Source organism: Rhinatrema bivittatum, chromosome 2 (assembly GCF_901001135.1).
Source record: "Rhinatrema bivittatum chromosome 2, aRhiBiv1.1, whole genome shotgun sequence".
Lineage (NCBI taxonomy): Eukaryota > Metazoa > Chordata > Amphibia > Gymnophiona > Rhinatrematidae > Rhinatrema > Rhinatrema bivittatum.
In genome coordinates this window covers 216883034-216902257 of record NC_042616.1, presented here as the reverse complement: position 1 = coordinate 216902257, position 19224 = coordinate 216883034, and the positions used below count along the sequence as shown (strand labels likewise).

Genomic DNA, 19224 nt, shown 5'->3' with positions numbered 1-19224 from the left:
GGGAGACCCTAACGGCCATGGTCAGAGGACACACAATATCATATGCTAGCTATCAAAGCCTCCAATGAAAGTAGAGGCAGGTTGAGCTAAATCATTAAATCCATTCTCTTGAGGAAAAACATAAACTGAATGACTCTAGAAAGACACTTAAAATGTTGAGTCTGGCATGAGACGAATTGAAAGATTTACAGATTCACACTATAGAAAAATATATATGATTTTTCCAGCAGAGATGATATGAGCATGGGGGGAAAGCGGGTTTCTTACTAGCTAAGGCAATCTGAAAAAGAAAAGACAGCTCAATCATATTTGGCATTCCAGCTGGGCAGGGTACTATAAAACATATGCCATCAAAAATTAATCAATTGTTTACGTCTCGATTTACTACTTTTTACCAGATGCAGCCTCAGAGGAGCTGATAACATCCTTTCTGGATTTATTAGGATTACCTCAAATTCTGGGGATAAGGTGGAGATGCTCACAGCAAATATCACTTTTGAAGAGGTGACAAGAGAGCTATTAAGGCGCTGGTTGGTGGGAAGAGCCTGGGACCAGACAGGTACCCGTTGGAATTCTACAAAACCTTCTCAGAGCAATTGCTCCCCTATTTATGTGAACTATTTATTTACTTAGAGTCCGGGAGCTAAAGTGGACACCTTAACAGAGGACCTGATTGTACTAATATATAAAACAGCTAAAGACCCCTTAGAATGCTCCTTATATCGGCCCATCTCATTAATCAATACTGATGATAAACTTCTAGCTAAGGTTCTCCAGTTTCACTTGGAGGATATTATACCTGATTTAGTCCATGCTGATCAAACTGGGTTCATCAAGGATCGATCATCCACAAATAACACGAGCAGTTGCAGGACCGGTATTTTCCATGGACGCAGACAAGGCTTTTGATCGCATTTCCTGTTTTTATCTATTTTCAGTGTTAAAGCATTTTGGTCTCCCAGAGGCATTTCTTTCATGAGTACAAGTACGATTCTCCTAGGAAAAGTAGGATGGTAGTCCTCACATGTGGGTGACATCATCAGATGGCTTTTGTGAAAGTTTCTAGAAACTTTGACTGGTACACCGAGCATGCCCAGCATGCCACTATCCATGTATCCTGGCAGGGTCCCTCTCCAATCTTTTTTTTCCGTGAAGTGTCTGCCTCTCAGTAGTGGAGCTCTGCTCTTTCATTCATTTTTCTATGATTTTTCAGTCAATCTCAGTCGTTACCGCGCTGGGTCCCTCTTTCACCGGTCTGTTCCTTCCCGCGCCTCAGTAAGTTTACTTTTTTCCTTGTTGCGGTCGATTCCCGGTGTGTTGCTCTGCGGTGGCTGCTGGCCATTTACTGCTTGCCAGCTGTTTTTTATGGCATCATCCAGTTTTTGGTGATGCCCTAATGCTTGCGGACCATGTCTATCACTGATCCACATGAGGTCTGTATCCTCTGACTGGGGGTGTCGCACGACATCCGGCGGTGCGTGCTCTGCGATCAGATGACCTCCAAAGGCCATTGTGCCTGGCTGGATAAGGTGGAAAAGCTTTTTGGGACCAAAAAGTCTGATCCATCTACTCCAGCATCAGGGACATCGACACCGGGAGGCTGGGGGGAACAGTTAGATATGCCATCCATTTCCACTCCTCCATCGGGTCGCTCTCGAGAGAGAGGAGCCAAAGATAGGCCATCTCCGGTGTCTTTGCATTCCAAGACATCGGGATCTTCACCTTCCTCGGCGCCAGGGAAAAACCGGGCTGAGCATTGAGGGAAGTTCTGCAAGCATAGTCACCAGTAGCCATCTTCACACAGCACCGTGACAAGTGCAGCATTGGCAGCCGCTGTGCTGGTACCAAAGCAACCCTGTGGAGAGGAGGCTTTGACCTCTTATCAGAACCAGGAGTCCCAGGCAATCCCCACCAGTGATGGTGCTGGGCACTGAGCCACCTTGGGGCTCTGAGGAGGCTCTGAGGATGCCTCCTCCTCCTCAGTCCATTTTTTTGTCAACGGACTTCCAGGAGTAGTTGGATAGCAGGGTTCAGCTAGCAGTGCTATGAGCCCTGCAGGGCATTGAGCCGCCATCAACATCTGTTCCCAGGCCGAAGCCTGCACCATCTCTCTTGGCCCCCTGCTCGAGCATCTAGTAGTCCTTTTGGGTGTACTTCCGACACAACTATTGCCAGGGGTACCATCGGGGCCCCAGCGGCCACCAATGCCCTTCTCCGGAGTGATTTCCATCATTGGGTCTTCCGAGGAGGAAGATATGACCAACGATGACTGGCAGGGCCCCTAGTTCCATGGCCGCGATTCCCTGATCCCTGGCCATTGGGAATTGTGGTGCTCTCAGGGGCATCAGTGCCCTCAATGTTCTCTGTGCCCAAACTGTGAGGCTTGGGCAGGGACCCTCCATGTCAGCCCCAGGGGTCCTTAGCAAGGAGGAGGCCCCATATGATCCTTGGGGGGATGATACCTCTGACTCCTCAGATGACACAGATGACCTTCTCTTGGAACAGTCTCCACCTGATGAGAGGCGTAGATCACCTCCGGAAGAGCTTTCCTTTATAGACTTTGTCCGAGCAATGGCAGAGGCCATCCTGTTTCAGCTCCTCACTAAGGAGGACGCCCAGCACAAAATGCTGGAAGTCCTCCAGTTCGTGGATGCCCCAAAGGAAATAGTGGTGGTCCCAGTCCATGACATTTTCAAGGAGCTAATCCTCAGGATCTGGTGAATCCCCGTATCTGATCCTCTGATCAGTAGGAAGGCGAATGAGATTTACTTGGTGCAGCAAACTTTAGGGTTTGAGAGCGCCATCTCCTGCATCAATCTGTTGTGGTGGAATCCACCCTCAAGAAAGCCAAACGCTCCCGCACTCATGCCTCTGCTCCTCCAGATCGAGAGCATAGGGCATTGGATGCCTTGGGTAGGAAGGTCTACCAGGGCACTATGCTCATCACCCTCATTGCCTCCTACCAGCTGTATATGACGCAGTACAACCAGAACTTGTGGAAGCAAGTCCAGGAACTGTCAGAGGACCTGCATCAACAGCAGCAGGACGCCTTTGTGGTTGTGGTACAGCAGGGTCTAGAGGAAGATAAACACGAGGTGAGATCCACCTACAATATTTTTGACATGGTGGCCAGGGTGGCTGCAGTAGGCATTAGCGCCCACAGGATGGCCTGGCTCCATGTTTGGACCTTCGATCAGAGGTCCAAGAGAAGCTGGCAGATCTGCCCTGCACGGGGGAGAATCTCTTTGGCGAAAAGGTCAGGGACGCGTTGGTCCATTTGGACCACCATGAGACCCTTCAGCACCTTTCGGCCAGCACTTCTGAGCTACCATCCTCAGACAGAAAATCCTTGTGACAGGGCTCTAGGAAGTCCTTCTATCACCAGAGGAAATATTATCCTCCTGCCTCAAGGGTACGCACGCCACTGTGGCCTCCTGTGGTCGCTCCAGGCAACCAGCCCCCCCCCCCCCCCCCCCCCCCCCCCGCAGAGCCCCGCTACGGGGTTTTGACTGGGAGCATTGGAGCATGACCCACACTGCCATACCCTTAGCGCCCTGCCCTCCATTCGGGGACAGGATGAGGCTTTTTGCGGACCATTGGCCCCACATTACCTCGGACCAGTGGGTTCTCTCCATCGTTCACGAAGAGTACCAGCTAAACTTCAGGGATATCCTTGCAGACTCTCCCCCATGTCCATCATGGGCCTCGTCCACTCATCGGGAAATACTTTTGACAGAGTTCTCAGCCCTTCTAATGGCCAGAGCGCTGGAGCCTGTTCCTCTGCACCAGCAGGGGCAAGGTTTCTACTCTCAGTCTTTCCTGATACCAAAGACAACAGGGTGCCTCCGCCCTATTCTCATCATAAGGGCCTTGAACAAGTTTCTTCAAAGAGAAAAGTTCAAAGTGGTCTCATTGGGAACCCTGATCCCACTCCTGTAAAGAGAAGACTGGCTGTGCTCTCTCAATTTAAAAGATGCCTACGCCCGTATCGAGATCTTCCCTGGTCACAGGAAATATCTCCAATTCGTTGTGGGCAGAGTACAGAGTGTTGCCATTCGGCCTTCCATCAGCCCTTTAATTTTCACCAAGTGCCTGGCAGTTGTGGGGGTACACGTGTTCCTCTACCTAGGTGACTGGCTGATCAAGAGTGACACTCAGCAGAGTGCACTACGTGCTCTTAGCCTGACCATTGGGGTGCTGAAGTCTCTGGGGTTTGTCATTAATTAATCCAAGTCCCATCTCATCCCATCACCACACCTGAGCTCTGGGCCAGACTGGACAGTGTTCAAGTCAGGGTGTTTCTACCCCACGACCGAGCACTTGCCTTGTCATCCCTTGCGAATTTGGTCCGCCGATGCCAGCAGGTTTCGGCCCGCCTTTTCCTTCGTCTTCTGGATCACATGGCAGCATCTGTCCATGTTACCCCCTTGGCCCATCTGTGCATGTGCTGAGCACAGTGGACATGCAGTCTCAGTGGAGGCAGGCAACCCAGGACCTCAATGCACGTGTCTGCATTACACAGCCTCTCCAGATCTCCCTGTCCTGGTGGGACGATCTATCCAATCTGGAGCAGGAGGTCCTGTTTCAAGTTCCCCCGCCACAGGTCGTACTGACCACTGATGCATCCCTCCTGGGTTGGGAACACATGTGGACAGCCTCTGTATGCATTGTTGTTCAGCTCAAGAATCTCAATGTTAGATCAACTTCCTGGAGCTTCGAGCGATCCGTTACGCTCTTGGGCATTTCAGGATCGCTTGTCCCACAAAGCAGTCCTGAATCCAGACAATCAGGTGATGATATGGTACATAAACAGGGGGCACTGGTTCGTTTCTACTCTATCAAGAGCTGGTGCAGATATGGGCCTGGGCTCTGTCCAAGGCATGCTCCTACAAGCAATGTTCCTAGCAGGGACAGAGAATGTGTTTGCGGACCGCCTGAGTCGAGAATTCCGATTGCACAAGTGGGCACTGGATCTAGCAGTAGCAGACCGGATCTTCCACCTGTGGGGAACTCCCGGAATTGGACCTCTTTGCATCCCCTTGCAACAGCAAAGTGAGCCACTTCTGCTCCCAGTTCAGGGCAGACAGACTACCAGCTTCGGACGCCTTTGCCCACCATTGGGGCAAACATCTTCTGTATGTGTATTCTCCGCTTCCGCTGGTAATGACTACTCTCTTGAAGCTCCAGCAGGACAAGGGGACCATGATCCTGGTGGCTCTTTATTGTCCAAGCAGGTCTGGTTCCCATTCCTGCAGGACCTGTCGATCAGAGATCCGATCAGTCTGGAGATCTGATTGTGCAGGATCGAGGCAGGCTGCACCATCCGAACCTCAAATCATTAGCTTTGAAGGCCTGGATGTTGAGAGGCTAGTCCTGCGGTCCCTTGACCTCTCTGATGACGTGTCTCGAGTACTGGTAGTTTCCAGGAAATCTTCCACCAGGAAGTCTTAGACTGAAGTGGAAGAGGTTTTCCATCTGATGCAAGGCTCATGGCTTGGATCCATTCGCCTGTCCCACTCTGAAGTTGCTGGACTATCTGTGGCATCTCTCGGAGGCTGGGTTGAAAACCAGTTCAGTCAGGGTATATCTGAGTGCCATCAGCATGTTGCTGGTACGTCCATCTCTGTGCAGCCCATAGTGGGACAGTTTATGAGGGGTCTGCTTCAGTTGAAGCCTCCCCTCCGGCCTCCCGTTATGTCCTGTCACTTCAAATTGGTATTGGCGCAGCTCATGCGTGATCCTTTCAAGCTTCTGTGCTCCTGAAATCTGAGGTTCCTGACCTGGAAGGTCCTCTTCCTAGTGGCGGTCACTTCGGTGGGCAGGGTTAGTGAGCTTCAGGCTTTGGTTACGTATCCGCCCTACATGAAATTCTTTCATGATAGGGTGGTTCTGCGTCAGCATCCTAAGTTCCTACCTAGTGTGGTGACTGATTTTCATAAGAACATAAGAAATTGCCATACTGGGTCAGACCAAGGGTCAATCTAGCCCAGCATCCTGTTTCCAATAGTGGCCAATCCAGGCTACAAGTACCTGGCAAGTACCCAAAAAGTAAGTATATGCCATGCTACTGATGTTAGTAATAGCAGTGGCTATTTTCTAAGTCAACTTCATTAATAGCAGGTAATGGACTTCTCCTCCAAGAACTTATCCAAACCTTTTTAAAACCCAGCTACACTAACTGCACTAACCACATCCCCTGGCAACAAATTCCAGAGTTTAATTGTGCATTGAGTGAAAAAGAATTTTCTCCAATTAGTTTTAAATGTGCCACATGCTAACTTCATGGGGTGCCCCCTAGTCCTTCTATTATCTGAAAGAGTAAATAACCGATTCACATTTACCTGTTCTAGACCTCTCATGATTTTAAACACCTCTAACATATCCCCCCCCCCCCCCCTTTAGCCTTCTCTTCTCCAAGCTGAACAGCCCTAACCTCTTTAGGCTTCCCTCATAGGGGAGCTGTTCCAACCCCTTTATCATTTTGGTCGCCCTTCTCTGTACCTTCTCCATTGCAATTATATCTTTTTTGAGATGCGGCGACCAGAATTGTACACAGTATTCAAGGTACGGTCTCACCATGGAGCAATACAGAGGCATTATGACATTTTCTGTTTTATTCACCATTCCCTTTCTAATAATTCCTAACATTCTGTTTGCTTTTTTGACTGCTGCAGCACACTGAACCCACGATTTTAATGTGTTATCCACTATGACACCTAGATCTTTGTTGGGTGGTAGCACCTAATATGGAACCTAACATTGTGTAACTATAGCATGGGTTACTTTTCCCTATATGTACCACCTTGCACTTATCTACATTAAATTTCATCTGCCATTTTGATGCCCAATTTTCCAGTCTCACAGTGTCTTCCTACAATTTATCACAATCTGCTTGTGATTTAATTACTCTGAACAATTTTGTATCATCTGCAAATTTGATTACCTCATTTATCGTATTCCTTTCCAGATCATTTATAAATATATTGAAAAGCATGGGTCCTAATACAAATCCGTGAGGCACTCCACTGTCCACCCCCCTCCACTGAGAAAATTTCCATTTAATCCTACTCTGTTTCCTGTCTTTTAACCAGTTTGTAATATACGAAAGGACATCGCCACCTATCCCGCCTTCTGAAAATCCAAATACACTACATCTACCGGTTTCACCTTTATCTGCATGTTTATTAACCCCTTCAAAAAAGTGAAGCAGATTTGTGAGGCAAGACATGCCTTGGGTAAAGCCAATCTGACTTTATTCCATTAAACCATGTCTTTCTATATGTTCTGTGATTTTGATCTTTAGAACAATTTCCATAATTTTTCCTGGCACTGAAGTCAGGCTAACTGGTCTGTAGTTTCCTGGATTGCCCCTGGAGCCCTTTTTAAATATTGGGGTAACATTGGCCACCCTCCAGTCTTCAGGTACAATGGATTATTTTAATGATAGGTTATACATTTTAACTAATAGATCTGAAATTTCATTTTTTAGTTCCTTCAGAACTCTGGGGTGTATACCATCTGGTCCAGGTGATTTACTACTCTTCAGTTTGTCATTTAGGCCTACCACATCTTCTAGGTTCACAGTGATTTGGTTCAGTCCATCTGAATCATTACCCATGAAAATCTCCGGAACGGGTATCTCCCCAACATCCTCTTCAGTAAACGCCGAAGCAAAGAAATTCTTTAATCTTTCCGCGATGGCCTTATCTTCTCTAAGTTCCCCTTTAACCCCTCGATCTAATGGTCCAACTGACTCCCTCACAGGCTTTCTGCTTTGGATATATTTTTAAAAGTTTTTACTGTGCGTTTTTGCCTCTACAGCCAACTTCTTTTCAAATTCTCTCTTAGCCTGTCTTATCAGTGTCTTACATTTAGTTTGCCAATGTTTATGCTTTATCCTTTTTTCTTCTGTTGGATCCTTCTTCCAATTTTTGAATGAAGATCTTTTGGCTAAGATAGCCTCTTTCACCTCACCTTTTAACCATGCCGGTAATCATTTTGCCTTCCTTCCACCTTTCTTAATGTGTGGAATACATCTAGACTGTGCTTCTAGGATGGTATTTTTTAACAATGTCCATGCCTCTTCCACGCTTTTTACATTTGTAGATGCTCCTTTCAGTTTTTTTCTAATTTTTCTCATTTTATCAGTTTCCCTTTTGAAAGTGTAGCACTAGAGATGTGCTTACTGTCCCCCTTCCAGTCATTAATTCAAATTTGATCATATTGTAATCACTATTGCCAAGCAGCCCCACCACCGTTACTTCTCTCACCAAATCCTGTGCTCCACTGAGAATTAGATCTAAAATTGTGCTCTTTCTTGTCTGTTCCTGAACCAATTGCTCCATAAAACTGTCATTTATTCCATCCAGGAACTTTATCTCTCTAGTATGTCCTGATGTTACATTTACCCAGTCAATATTGGGGTAATTGAAATCTCTCATTATTACTGCACTACCAATGTGGTTAACTTCTCTAATTTCTCTTAGCATTTCACTGTCTGCCTCACCATCTTGGCCAGGTGTACGGTAGTATACTCCATTTCACTGTACTCTTCCCCAACACACAAGGGATTTCTACCCATAAAGATTTTGATTTTGCATTTAGTCTCATGCAGGATCTTTATCCTGTTGGACTCTGCCATCCCGGACATAAAGCTCCAACCTGCCTCCCAGATGCTCCTCTCTGTCATTGTGATATAATTTGTACCCCGGTATAACACTGTCCCATTGGTTATCTTCCTTCCACCATGTCCCTGAGATGCCAATTAAGTCTATGTCATCATTCACTGCTAGGAATCAGATGATCACATGAAGCCCTTTATTATGTGCCCGACTCTGGCCGAGTTTCTTATACTGTGACTGATGGCGTCCACAATGATAGTAGCAGAATGATGGTCAATACGTTCCGCAGGAACTAATGTATATCTATACGTGATTTTGTGACAGTGTGACATGTGACAGCGGCCCAGCAAGCATTTTTTAAATCCTGCCAATTGAATTGCCCCTGAGGCAGCTCTACGAGCGAAACTCGGCCAGAGTCGGGCACATAATAAAGGGCTTCGTGTGATCATCCGATTCCTATTGTTTTTACTCTAATACAGCCAACTGGATCGGCTTCCGATTTGCTTTTTGGGTCTATCATTCACTGCTATACATTCTAATTCTCCCATTTTACTTCTTAGACCTCTGGCAGTAGCATACAAACATTTCAAAGTGTGTTTTTTGTTTGTATTTTCATTCTGTTTTTTAATTGATAGGGATAAATTGGAATCTTTTAGCCCAGGTGAGTTTTTAATTACAGGCACTTGGACTACTTTTCATATTATTGGAACCTCAGTTTTGGGATGCCATAATTCTAATGCATCATTAGTATCCTTTGAAGATACCTACCTCTGAACCGACTGTCTGCTTTTCCTTTTGTTCTAGTTTAAAAGCTGCTCTATCTCTTTTTTAAAGGTTAGCACTAGCAGCCTGGTTCCACTCTGGTTAAGGTAGAGCCCAACCCTTCGGAAAAGACTCCCCTTCCCCAAAACGTTCCCCAGTTCCTTACAAAACTGAATCCTACTTCCTTGCACCATCGTCTCATCCATGCATTGAAACTCTGGAGCTCTGCCTGCCTCTGTGCATGGAACAGGGAGCATTGCAGAGAATGCTACCCTGGAGGTTTTGGATTTCAGCTTTCTACCTAAGAGCCTAAATTTGGCTTCCAGAATCTCCCTCTCACATTTTCCTATGTCGTTGGTGCCCACATGTACTACGACAGTTGGCTTCTCCCTAACACTGTCTAAAATCCTATCTAGGTGATGCATTAGGTCAACCACCTTCGCACCAGATAGGCATGTTACCAGGCGATCCTCTCGCCCACCAGCCACCCAGCTGTCTACATTCCTAATAATCAATTCTCCAACTATGACGGCCAACCTAACCCTTCCCTCCTAGGCAGTAGCCCTGGGAGGCACATCCTCTGTGCGAGAGGACAATGCACCACCTGGAGAGCAGGTCCTTGGTACAGGATCCTTTCCTGCTGCACCAGGTTGATGCTCTCCGATCATGAGACCTTCTTCCTCAAAGGCAGCAACAGGGCTACCAGTCTAAAGTTGGGACTTGGCTACTCTGTCCCTGAAGGTCTCATCTATATACCTCTTTGTCTGCCTCAGCTCCTCCAGGTCTACCATTCTTGCCTCCAGAGATTGGACTCATTCTCTGAGAGTCAGGAGCTCTTTACATTGGATGCACCTATACAACTCCTCACCGGTGGGTAAAAAATCATACATGTGACACTCGATGTAAAAGACTGGGTGGACCTCTTCTTGCTGCTGGACTGTTGCCTGCTTCTTAAATTTGTTCAGTTCCTAGTTAAGTTTTAGGTTGCTATGGGAGTAGGAATGTGTCTAGTGTCCTTTAAATGTATTAGTGTATTCACTATATATCTGGTAGTGGCCTACAAGGGAATGATCAAACTCTCGATAAGGTGTGAGGAATTTGTGAAGTGACGTTAAAAGGCTGATTTTTTTTTTTTGTGTATGTAAAATTGGCCTTGCCTATAAATGAAAGGATGAGCTAAGGGTGGGTAGGAGGGTTGGGAAATACAAACACACACTTTTATTTTTTTTTTATCTGCCTTACTGACTAAAGCACACACTAAATATTATACCCCAAGAGTTTACTTGTCCCCAAATTTTTTAAATATTTCCCAAGAAAAACTTACTGATTCCTTTCAGCCACCAGCAAGGTGATCCTCTCCTCTCAGTGCTTCCACTGAGAATAATCAGTCAATTATTTTGCCCACCTTTTTCCCGAGGCCTCATTCACACCAGTTTGGATTGCAAGAGGGCCTTAGCTTTCTATCTGGAATGCATAGCAGGCCACAGGCAGTCCACACAACTCTTCATATTGTTCGACAAGAATAGATTGGGAGTTGTGGTGGGCAAGCAAACTCTGTCCAACTGGCTGGTAGATTGCATCTCTTTCTGCTATGCAGGTGGGCCTTCAGCTTGGAAGCGGTGTTAAGACTCACTCTGTAAGGTCTATGGTGGTATCGGTAGCCCATTTGCAGGCTGTTCCCGTCGCCAAAATCTGCAAGGCTGCGAAGTGGAGTTCCCTACACTTGTTCGCTGCCCACTACTGCTTGGACAAGGATAGTCGGCACAAACAGTAGCTTCGGCCAATCTGTCCTTTGCAATCCCTTCCAGTCTTAAACCTAACTCTCCCTGCCTAGGGCCCATTGTTAGGGTTCAGGCTGCCTCCCTAGGTTACCAACAGCACCATAGTTTCTTGTGCCTGTTGGCACCTACTCTGGTGCTGGTCATAATTGTATCTGGGAGCAGCCTATAGTTTGGTATACACACACATGTGAAGACTACCATCCTGCTTGTCCTAGGAGAAAGCAGAGTTGCTAACCTATAACAGGTGTTCTTCTAGGACAGCAGGATGTTAGTCCCCAGGAAACCCACACGCCACCCCGCAGAGTTGGGTTCTTCTGTGTTTTGTTTTATTTCTCGCTTGTGAATTCTTTATTACGAGACTGAAGAGGGCGCGCAAATAGTGTCACGCTGGGCATACTCAATGTGCCAGTCAAAGTTTTGACAAAAGTTTTCCGTGCTGGTCTCCATCTAATGATGTCACCCACATGTGAGGACTAACATCCTGCTGACCTAGGAGAACACCTGTTACAGGTAAGCAACTTTGCTTACACTGTTCCAACCGCAAAAGTGTTCGCTAATGGGATAATCTTATCTTCTTTTACTATTGGTTGAGGAACCAAGGCAGGGATATCCCCTATCCTCATTGTTATTCGATCTTCCAGTAGAGCCCTTGGCACAAGCTCTAAGAGGCTCGGGAAGCATTGAGGGATTTAAAATCAGTAATGTTTGTCATAAAATTTCTTTATATGCGGATGATACTTTATTATATATGACTAACCTGTTAAAATCCCTGCTAGCGTTAATGGAGCTTATAGAAACGTTTGTATTATCTCAGGATATACCATAAATTATGCTAAGTCAGAACTAATGATGATAGGCCCAACCAGAAGAAATCCAAGAGAGGGTTGATAAAATTTCAGAAAGCTCATACTGCATTTAAGTATCTCGGTATCCGGATATCTAAAGATCACACTAAGCTCTATAAAGACAGTTATCATCCAGTATTCAATAAAATAAAAATCAATCTCCGTAACTGGAATTCCTTGCCCATTTCTTTATTAGGCTGAGTGAATCTGATTGAAATGGCTATACTTCCGAGACTCATATACCTCCTTATGCTTCTCCCATGTGATATTCCTGTAGTGGTCTTGCAAACTGTTAGGGGGAGGTGTCTAGTTTCATATGGAATGGGAAATCCCCCTAGGTTAAAATATGATACTCTGGTTAAGCTCAAGGAGGCGGGTGGTTTGGGACTTCCACATTTCCAATGGTACTATTGGGTATGTCAGCATGTTTGCAAGTGTGGATTGGAACAGAACCTCCGCAGCCATGACTCTCTCTGGAAGAGGGAAGACCCAGAAGATGCAGGTTGTCATCTTTATTTCAGATGCTCTTCTCATCTAACATACTTTGGTCAATTCTTAGAGATCATCCAATCATAGCACATACATTTAAAGTATGGAAAGGGATTAAACAAAACATTTTATCCGTGAATGTCTTCAGATCTTATATGACTTCCTTGTTATGTAGTCCAAATCTCTCACAATGTATCTTTTCCCCTGATTTGCAGCTGTGGGAGGCGAAAGGGCTGAGGTTTGTTGGGCAAACACTGGAGGATGGGAGACTCAAAATCTTTATGTACCTACAGGGAGAGTTTCAGGTGCCCACTACCACCAGGTACTGATAATTACAGCTGTATAAAGATTTCCAGAAAATAGGGGTCCTAGACCCTGCCTGGGAGGAGTTTGAGGGGGTAGAAGGAATGTTATGTTGTGTAAAAAAACAAAAACAAAAAAAAACCACAACACTTAATCTCTGTATTAAAGATAACATTCAGGTCCAACTTATGTGAATGTGGTACCTCGGATAAACTTAATTGTTTATGGAACTCTGATCTGAATGTGAAGCTGGATAAAAAAAATCGGAAGTCTATTTGGAAAACAGCAAGACGCATTACAATATGTAGTAAGGGTCAGGAACTATTGCTTAAACTACTAAACTAAATATATCAAACACCTGTTTTTTATTTTGTCAAATTCATTAATGCAAATAAGTATTGTTGGAGGGGTTGTAGGCAGATAGGTACTTATATGCATATTTGATGGGAGTGTGGGGAAGTTCAATTGTTTTAGGTAGAGGTGGTACATGGCATCTCTAGGATTTGTAAACAGTAATTAGTAGGGGATGTGTGTCTTATTTTTTAGGTATATGGTCCAACAGGTGGGAAATGTGGGGGGTACAGAAAACTTGTTTGATATTTGCTACATGCTGCAAGACTGATGATCACCTATATGTGGAAGTGTCCCCCAACCATTCAGCGATGGTAGAGCATAGTGGCAGCTATAGCTACGATAGAGGAACTGATTTACATGCTCTACAACCAGATGGAAGGTTATAGAACTGTTTAGGGACCTTATTGGATTTGGCGTGGGGAACCTAGATAATTAAGATTGAGTAACCACATAGACTTTCAAGGATAAGGTAATGAGTAGAATATATTGTCTCTGTTTAGGATAGTTCTACAACCTCCAGAGAAATCCAGGAAACCTCTAGATTTGTGGTTTTTGTGCGGTTGCCATCTATGGTTCAGCCCCTTATTTTGGCTGGCCCATTTAGATGGCTCCCGTGTTTTATTCTTTAATTTTATTAATAGACAATTTTCTTTTTTTATTTTCTTTTTGTTTTTATAAAACGAGTTGTTTGTGCATTAACTCCCCCGGTGTGCGGTGCGATCCCTTGTTAATTTTTGTCTTTCGTTAAACAATTGACTTATCTTAGAGCTGTTCAATTGCCGCCACTATTTCATGGGACCACCTCCGCTTGCCCGACACTGGCCATGTTTCGGCAGTTGTCTGCCTGCTTCAGGGGCCACGGGAAGGGATTTCTAATTGCGTGTCTTCCATCACAATGCACTTACATCTGTTTTTTCTTTTTGACTCGTCACCGTGCGCGGCGCCTTCATGTTTGTAAACATGTTTGTAAAACAAAAAGAAAATAAAAAAAGAAAATTATCTATTAATAAAATTAAAGAATAAAACACGGGAGCAATCTAAATGGGCCAGCCAAAATAAGGGGCTGAACCATAGATGGCAACCGCACAAAAACCACAAATCTAGAGGTTTCCTGGATTTCTCTGGAGGTTGTAGAATTATAGTTTAAAGGAAACGAGGTTGGTTATTGAATAGTGTAATCTATTTAGGATAGAGCAGAATGTTGATCACATCCATATATATTTTGTAATTGAGAGATGAACTTGTTCCAGAAAACTGTTTTTATTGTATTGGTGCCATTGGGAAAAAAGAAAAAGTGATGGTGGTAATAGTAGAATGCAACTTAGTAGTAGTAGTATTTCAAATTTATAAACCACTCTTCCAGAAAAGTGCTCAACGATGTACAACAATCTGCCCGCCGTCCTCTCCGGCGTCCCCGGACCGGCTTGGGCGCTGCCTCCCACCATGCTCCTCAGGTACCTTAGGGCACGCGCACCACGCAGCCCTCATTCTTATTTCCTCTTTGGCACGAACCTCAGGGGCGTCCCCCTGTGATGTTGTCACGCTGCCCAGATATTTAAGCCTGTGGTTTATTGCTAGCCTTTCAGTTAGCAAGGGATTTCCTATAAATGGGATTCACTCTCCATACCCAGCTGCTCTGCCTCCAACTTCTATTTGGACTCTTTACTGTTAACGAGATACTCGCTCCTCGGGGGCCTCTCTGCTTTTTTCAGGTTGCTATCAGGAACTGGTACTCGTTCCTTGAGAGCCCATGTTCCCTGACTCGCTGCCTGTGTCCATCTCCTCTTCTACTTGGAAGAATTCGCTACAGACACCATCTGTGAGTACTACTACCATCTACTCCTCAGAGCTGTTTCCCTGGAACCAGGTACTCGCTCCTCGAGGCCCTGCCTCCGTTCCAGCATCAGTGCCATCTTCCACGGAGAACTGCTGCATGAGTACTTGCCAACGAATCTCTGTGCCCAGGGATCTGGTACTAGCTCCTCGAGGGCCAGCTCTCCTTATCTCGGGGCTTCTCAATACTGGGGACTCTGTGAATATCTCAGTGTATTCATTTTCTCAGTTCTTCTTCCTACAGCACTGCTACCGGAGAAGCCGCTGTTCCAGCGCCATGAGGAATACTAGCCCAGCCAGGCTCCATCTTCTACTCACTACCGCCACCTCTGGTGGCTTCATAAACTGTCTAACAAAAGATCTAATCTGTGTTTTGTGTGTCCGGAGCTGAGCCTGACCTGTGGCCCCTATCGGGACTTCACCCTGTGGGCATGGTCAGCTGCCACAGTGTCCAAGGGTCCACCCAAACCCTACAAAACATAACAGGAACTACACTGACTCCAGCCTTTCTTCTTGCAACTTTCAACTTTATTGTAACATATGCAATAGTAGACTGCTTTCCTTCCAGCAGTGTACTCACAGCATTAGTTTCCACTAGAGAGGGTTCAGGAGCTCGCTTCTCCTGGAGATGCCGGGCCTCCTCTTCCTAGCTGGGCTCCACCTCTTATCCTGACAACACATCTAGCCTGGTTCCACACAGGGTTAAGGAGATGTAGTAGGGCCACTTCTTTACACTCTCTTCCTTCCTTCTGCATTTGGAGGACTGGTATGTCATGTTGGGACACCAAATGAAAGAAAATAATAGGTACTTTAACACTCATTAATCAACATATCATTACAGTACAGTTGCCAACAGTAATCTATCCCTATAGCTATGCAGCACAGATGGCACAATGACAAATATTCTATGTGAGCAGATAAGTCAACCAAACCTATGCACATATCTTGGACTCTGTAACTATATTACCACAGTACACTCTACATCAGGACTTCCTAAACCTTTCCTGGGGACCCCACAGCCAGTCGGGTTTTCAGGATTTCGATAATGAATATGCATGAGATAAATTTGCATATCATGGAGACTCAGTATATACAAATTTTGCTCATCCATATTCATTGTGGATATCCTGAAAACCTGACTGGCTGTGGGGTCCCCAGGACAGGTTTGGGAAGCTCTGCCCTTCAAAATCAATGTATTTGCAACCATACATGCAAATATGTGAAACACCATGCAAATATGTGAAACACCAGCAATGAGACAAATTCACCTTTTAATTGTAAACTACTACATCGGACCTAGACCCTCCATCAATCATAAAGGGAACCTTTAATCTACTATTTCACTCTAGGTAGTCAAGAGGAAAGTTGTCTTGCTAGAATATGTGCATAGTCTTCATATGTCTTAAAAGCAAAAGTAAAAGTATTTGGATATTTTTACATAATCAGCAGGTTACTGTAAACCAGGTTCTTGCCCCCACAAGCTTGTCATGTGTTGGAGCCTTACAGTTTGGACCAAGCTGCGTTTGTATCTGAGTTATGTTTTTGATCTGTCAAGAAGGGGTTTTTAGCCCTGCAGAGACTGCAATCCACTGCGGCCCAGGTGAAGGAAAATAAAAATACATTAAAAACACTGTGCCATCTCCTGTGAATGATAAAATGTTCTGCAAGAACCAGCATCCAGCACTCACAGTGTTAACAAATTGGGAAAAGGGCTCTACTGTTTAACTTGCCCAGAGAACAGCAGTATATAACCAGCAGAAAAGGAAGCCAAAGGAATGCTGGTAGACCATTGAAGGTAGAAAAGGCACAATTTGACTGGCTCTATCTATGTGTGGGGAGCAGGGATGACCAGGAGTTGGAGCCAGGAACCATGAAGAGAGGAGGGCATCTGGTAGCTCTGCAATCAGTTCTTCTCCTGAAGAGCCAATTATCAAGAAGGAGAGACAGAAGTCTGCACTCTGAGGAAATAGAGAGACAGACAGCAGTTCTTGCTTCCCAGCCAAGCTACATGTAAAATCCCAACAAGGGACAGAGGAGCCAGGAGCTGAGAAACTGAGAGATTTCCTTTCCATAGGTATCCAGGCCCAGGAGCACATGGCTGGATCACCTTCCTAAGAGACTGAGTTAAGTAATCTAAACTTTGCACAGTGCAGAGAAGGGAAACATTTTATTTTCTTGCCTTTTGTCACAAATTCAGTATCTCGTCTTAATTATTTCAGCCTTTCATCTGAAGCCAAGACGGACTTTATTTTCTTGATTTTATTTTTCAGATTTTTCATATTTTTTTTTCCACACAATTTTGTGTTTGGGACAGAGTGCACCCTTTACAAACTGGTAACAGTGGGGTGGGTCTGTTCCCTCCCGTTTTGGTTTTTTTTTAGTATTCAGGGGTAAAGACAATTTTTGAAAGTTGTGTACTTCACTGCTTTTAACCCCAGAATTTTTCTATTAGCATTCCTTATTTATTTATTTTCTACTATCCATATGAGTATGTTGGTTGCCCTAGCTAACAGTCCATACCCTTTGTTATTTTGCATTGCTTGATTTAAAATAAGAAAACTGCAAGTTTATATTATACTTCACTAATGTACTTTTCCCATTTAATGTTCTGGTTGGATTTACTATCTACTTACAACTTATTTACTAGTAAAAGAGTTAATTACTCTTTTATTCTGGTGTGATGATTTTATCTGGTCTGTGGTGCTACGAATAAGAGGTTGTTTGGGAAGGGCACAGAATCATATCAGAGTGACCAGGACTCCGTCTCATCCTTCACTCAGGCTATAAACCTGAAGATAAAGCATATTAGTAAATATAATCTCTCATGTGGTACTCCCCCTCCCAAGCATCTGGACCAAGGGGAGACGACCACATATAATTACAGCATCTTATTTAAACATAGTGAAAACCTCCCTGCTTAGATAGTACAGATCTACCAAACTGACACTTCCCTTACAATTACCCCATACTTAGAGAAAAAAAAAACAGTATGTAAAAAGAGATGCGCCTTCTGGAGTAAGGAGAAAAAGACCTGCCAGGGAATATTCTGGACATCCCAGTACGGGAGACCCAACTGAATGAATGAGAATTGCAATGCTATAAATCTTGGTACCTCTTTGTCAGTAATTGATAAAGCAGCAAATGAAACCACATGATGGTAGTATCTTGTGACCCCTAATCATTCGGAGAAAGGTAGAACAGCAGGAAAATGTAAAGGCCCCTTGATAATTTAACACTATTTTCCTCAGCTAATGATTGGATAATAGATTGCAATAAAGGCCAGTCTACTGTATACTAGAAGCATATGAAGTTGCTGTAACTTTCTTCTGATGTGGTATAGCTAGGATGGATTTTTTTTCATTCACTTCTGTGGCTCTGCAAATGACCCTCCTTTTTATGACCATTAGAGGAGACATCAAACCTCACACAAGAAAATATTTTGTCCAGACTGGATCCAGATGAGTTGAGGAAAATGGGCCAGTTCAGTAAAATTTGCACGATTCTGTATTTAAATGAGGGCCTGCGGTAATAAGGAGGCACTAGGGACACTAGCGCGTCCCTAGCGCCTCCTTATTGACAGAAGCGGCAGCTGTCAGCGGGTTTGACAGCCGATGCTTAATTTTACCGGCGTCTGTTGTCGAACCCGCTAACAGCCATAGGTTCGGAAAACGGATGCCGGCAAAATTGAGCGTCCATCTTCCAATCCACGGGCTGCGGGCAGATTTTTAATTTAATTTTTTTTTTTTTTAGAATTTTAATTTTTTTTTATTTTTGGGGCCTCCAACTTAATATCGCCATGATATTAAGTCGGAGGGTGTACAGAAAAGCAGTTTTTTCTGCTTTTCTGTACACTTTCCCGGTGCCGGCCGAAATTAACGCCTGCCTTTGGGCAGGCGTTAATTTCTGAAAGTAAAATGTGCGGCTTAGCTACACATTTTACTTTCTGTATCACGCGGGACTAACAGTAGGCTCATCAACATGCATTTGCATGTTGCGGGCGCTATTAGTTTTTGGGGGGTTGGACACACATTTTCCTCACGCTATTACCCCTTACTGGCCTAGAAAGTGAGTGCTGACTAGGTTTCATTTGACCAGACCTCTCATTACCCATCTGTGTGAGCAATTGTGTGTATGCCTTGGCTCCCATGAAGACCACTTCCGTAGCTTGTCTGTAAATGTGGAAATTCCAGGCCACACACTGTTGCCCAGCTAGTGGCTCCTTCCAGAGGATACCAA

At 44.8% G+C, this 19224-nt stretch overlaps 1 protein-coding gene across 3 annotated transcripts in view; it reads left to right on the top strand.

The window, feature by feature from the left end:
- The window catches only part of SKAP2 (src kinase associated phosphoprotein 2), a 525725-nt gene that overhangs the window by 408786 nt on the left and 97715 nt on the right, over nucleotides 1-19224 (top strand). The gene's annotated exons all lie outside the window — the stretch shown is intronic.